Below are 5,081 nucleotides of genomic sequence, written 5' to 3' on the forward strand. Positions count from 1 at the left end.
CAATTTCATTACTTAGATATATTAGGGTTCAACGACCCTCTGGCCCTACATCTTGCTCCAACCAGAGCCTCTGGTAGCGAGACCAGAGCCTCTGTGGCAACCCCTATGCTTATCATTCATGTAACTCATGCATGGATCCTCTGGTTCTCTTATTCACTTATGGCAGAACTTCTGATAATGAGACCAGAACCTCTGCGAAGGTAATGATTCCAACTTCATTGTTTCTGGTCTTCTTGACCWRTGCCTCTAATCCTAGGAAACATATATTCGCAAAAGTGGGACTAAGCTCATGCTTTTCATAATAGTGTCACAACTAGAGCATACCTCTAATCAGATCGATTAAGTTCTYTTTATTACACATAAATTAAGCACATGTGATCAGACTTTACTTAACCGATGTGTAACAACAAGGCCCGCTTTAAACACATGATTGAAAATCGTTTAGAAATCATTTTAGTTATAGTCGATGGTTTTTAAAGAAAAACCAGCGTTCTCTATAACCGAGGCTCTGATACCAAATCAATCACACCCCACTAAAGTGGAAACACGGGATGCTAACAAACAAGCGAGTCTTGGCAACAGTTTAAGAGAAACACATTTTACAAAGATTCAGAATAAACAGTTCATCGACTTAACAGGATTCCAAGGTTACAAAAGTATTTTCAAATACAATAAAAACTGTCTTAATCGATGTGATCCAAGTAATGCTCCCAGAGTCCACATAACTTACTTAGTACCTGAAAAGCATGACATAAAATAGAGTCAACTACAAATAGTTGGTGAGTTTCACGGGTTTTCACATGCATAAACCAAGTAATAGCAAGCATATGTGGTTTCATTGCACTCAATAAATGTCAATCTTAAACGATGAAATACTTGAGATGCTACTGAGCCTTACCTGACCAACTTGCCCCATAATTATTCGAACAACCAGAAGTAGCTCGTTCACTACTTAGGTCCCACGGTTCAATAAAGCACTAATTCAGCGGTGGTCCAAATTCCACATGATTAGGCTGAAAAAACATAGGTAATTGTGCACCCCTTTCTGGGTGGGACTGTCAACACAATAGCGGCTATCCACAATACCACGGCCCGGGAATGTACCCGAGTTAACAAGTAGCGTGTACGGACGGGGACTTTTATTTGGAAACATATATTCTCAAGCATATCAATTTAGCATTTATATTATAGTGCAAAACAATAACAAATACAACTTAGAAACCCGACTATGCAGTTCCATAGTCCGGAGGTTTCAAATAATTAAACATGCAAAGCTTGTTGTCATGCCTTTCCCCCATAAAATAACAAAAAAGTAAAAGTGGGGCCGTGAACTCACAGTTTGGCGAATATCAATTGTTTCCTTAAGAGACCTGCTATCACCTGCTCGGACTTCCTGACAGAGCAACCAATACTTAATAAGAACTYYTAAACCTCCAAAACTTAAGTTGGGTAAAAACTGTTCTTAATGCAATCCGCCAGATACTAATACCAATGTAGCGGATACTTTATTAGCCTTAACGAATATCTCCAAAATTCAAATAATGGCATCATTTAATGCCCTTTCAAAGCAAATGATGGCAGCCGCCATCTGTTGGAATTTGAAGATTTTGGATGAGTTTAACACCCTTTCCAAGAACAATTAAAACCTCGAGTCACACACCTCCCCAAATCCAGTTGCATGCCCAAGAATGGCAGCAAATGGGGATGATTTCGACTCTACATTTCCAGGAATAGAGACAGATAATACCCCAAATTCTCATTTCTTGAGTAAGATCCAGAAAGGAAAAGAAAACAATTGGGAATTTTTGGGTCTCGGAAAGCTACAAAATGAAAGATTTGATTTAGAGATGCATGCAAGACCCAAGTCACCCGAAGGTGCAATCGGTTCCTAGAATGTAAAAACTCTCTTCTTCTCTTTTGGGATTAAAAAGGTTTTTGGGTCACATATTATCATCTGATGAAGACATATGCATGTCTTCGATGGATAATCTCACCATCTTTAAATTCTGAAACTTGAGTTGTGCAAGAAAAGAACATAGGAATTTGAACACCTTAAAGAGGAATAGATGACTTTAGGAGCATACCTTTTTGAAGACGAGGCAGAAAAGAATAATTCGAACACAGCAGCAATCCTAAACTTGCAGGGAAAAGAGTTTGGCTCGAAGGTGATGAACTTTTTAGAGAGGGAGAACGAGAAAGGCTAGAGCTTTTTGAATAATGAAGAGTTTTCAAAAGAGAAGGGGGGTATTTATATGAGGCTTCTAGAAGAGTAGTGGGCTGGCCTCTAAAGGCCCAAGCCCAAGGACTTATACATTTCCTTAATTTAAGACCCAAAAATCTAAAATAACCAAAATGTCCAAGTCTGGAACAAGACCAGCTGCCGTATTGAAATGATCATGGGCAACCAGCGCCTCAGAAAGAAGACAACAGAGCCTCTGCGAAGAAAAGACGCCAGAGCTTCTGTGAAGAGACACATAGCTCTTGCAAAGAGATGCCAGAGCCTCTGTAAAGAGACACAGTCTCTGTGAAGAGTTGCCAGAGTCTCTGGGAAAAGACACAGAGTCTCTGAGAAGAGGTAACAGAGCCTCTGTAGATAGTACCAGAGCCTCTGTGTCTGCCACCAGAGCCTCTGTGGCTATCATCAGAGCCTCTGTGGCTGACGCCAGAGCCTCTGATCGAATAGGCGACCTYTTCAAGATCATACTCTGGATAAGGTTAATCCTAAAAGACTTAGTTTTCTNACATGATTAGGCTGGAAAACATAGGTAATTGTGCACCCCTTTCTGGGTGGGACTGTCAACACAATAGCGGCTATCCACAATACCACGGCCCGGGAATGTACCCGAGTTAACAAGTAGCGTGTACGGACGGGGACTTTTATTTGGAAACATTTATTCTCAAGCATATCAATTTAGCATTTATATTATAGTGCAAAACAGTAACAAATACAACTTAGAAACCCGACTATGCAGTTCCATAGTCCGGAGGTTTCAAATAATTAAACATGCAAAGCTTGCTGTCATGCCTTTCCCCCATAAAATAACAAAAACAGTAAAAGTGGGGCTGTGAACTCATTGTTGGTGAATATCAATTGTTTCCTTAAGAGACCTGCTATCACCTGCTCGAACTTCCTGACAGAGCAACCAATACTTAATAAGAACTTCTAAACCTCCAAAACTTAAGTTGGGTAAAAACTGTTCTTAATGCAATCYGCCAGATACTAATACCAATGTAGCGGATACTTTATTAGCCTTAACGAATATCTCCAAAATTCAAATAATGGCATCATTTAATGCCCTTTCAAAGCAAATGATGGCAACCGCCATCTGTTGGAATTTGAAGATTTTGGGTGAGTTTAACACCCTTCCCAAGATCAATTAAAACCTCGAGTCGCACACCTCCCCAAATCTAGTTGCATGCCCAAGAATGGCAGCAAATGGGGATGATTTCGACTCTACATTTCCAAGAATAGAGACATATAATACCCCAAATTCTCATTTCTTGAGTAAGATCCAGAAAGGAAAAGAAAACAATTGGGGATTTTTGGGTCTCGGAAAGCTACAAGATGAAAGATTTGATTTAGAGATGCATGCAAGACCCAAGTCACCCGAAGGTGCAATCGGTTCCTAGAATGTAAGAACTCTCTTCTTCTCTTTTGGGATTAAAAAGGTTTCTGGGTCACAGATTATCATCTGATGAAGACATATGCATGTCTTCGATGGATAATCTCACCATCTTTAAATTCCGAAACTTGAGTTGAGCAGGAAGAGAAAATAGGAATATGAACACTTTAAAGAGGAATAGATGACTTTAGGAGCATACCTTTTTGAAGACGAGRCAGAAAAGAACAATTCGAACACAGCAGCGATCCTAAACTTGCAGGGAGAAGAGTTCGGCTTGAAGGTGATGAACTTTTTAGAGAGGGAGAACGAGAAAAGGCTAGAACTTTTTGAATAATGAAGAGTTTTTGAAAGAGAAGGGGGGTATTTATATGAGGCTTCTAGAAGAGTAGTGGGCTGGCCTCTAAAGGCCCAAGCCCAAGGACTTATACATTTCCTTAAGTTAAGACCCAAAATCTAAAATAACCAAAATGTCCAAGTCTGGAACAAGACCAGCTGCCGTACTGAAATGATCAAGTATGGGCAACCAGCGCCTCAGAAAGAAGACAACAGAGCCTCTGCGAAGAAAAGACGCCAGAGCCTCTGTGAAGAGACACAGAGCTTCTGCAAAGAGATGCCAAAGCCTCTGTGAAGAGACACAGAGTCTCTGTGAAGAGTTGTCGGAGTCTCTATGAAAAGACACAAAGTCTCTGAGAAGAGGCAACAGAGTCTCTGTAGATAGTACCAGAGCCTCTGTGTCTGCCACCAGAGCCTCTGTGGCTATCATCAGAGCCTCTAATCAAATAGGCGACCTCTTCAAGATCATACACTGGATAAGGTTAATCCTAAAAGACTTAGTTTTCTAATGAAGATTCCGAAATAAGGTCCTAACCTGGAAATCCAAAAGTGCAGAGTTGTTACAAAGACACACAGAAAAAACCTTAGATCAAATGTTATGCCTAAGAAACCTTCTTTCAAATTCTCTACTTTCCAATGTTCCAAATCTTTAGATTTCAATCTTATCTTTGCTTCTGATGTATGCTCAAATTGTCTCAGCGACGAATGTATTCAAGATTGTTTAATCAATAAAGGTATCATTTTATAATTATGCTTGCCTTTTCAATACTATATCACTAATCAATATTTTCAAAATTCGACATGAAATCTGGATTTTGGCAAATCCAAATTTATGAAAAAGATAAATACAAAACTGGTTTTAATGTTCCTTTTGGTCTTTATGAATGGAACGTTATGCCCTTTGGATTCAAAAATGCTCCATCAGAATTTCAAAATATTATGAATAATATTATCAATCCATTAAGCGATTTTGCAATTGTTTACATTGATGATCTTCTGAATAATATTTAATTTCTTTAAATTTATAATTTATAATTTCTTCTATTATTTCCATATCTTTTTCAACTAAATTTATATTTATTTTTGTTTGTTCTAGTTCTATTTTGATTAGAGAGATATTTAAAA

Source organism: Cynara cardunculus (genome assembly GCF_001531365.2).
Source record: "Cynara cardunculus var. scolymus isolate 2C chromosome LG 8, CcrdV1, whole genome shotgun sequence".
NCBI classification, from domain to species: Eukaryota; Viridiplantae; Streptophyta; class Magnoliopsida; order Asterales; family Asteraceae; genus Cynara; species Cynara cardunculus.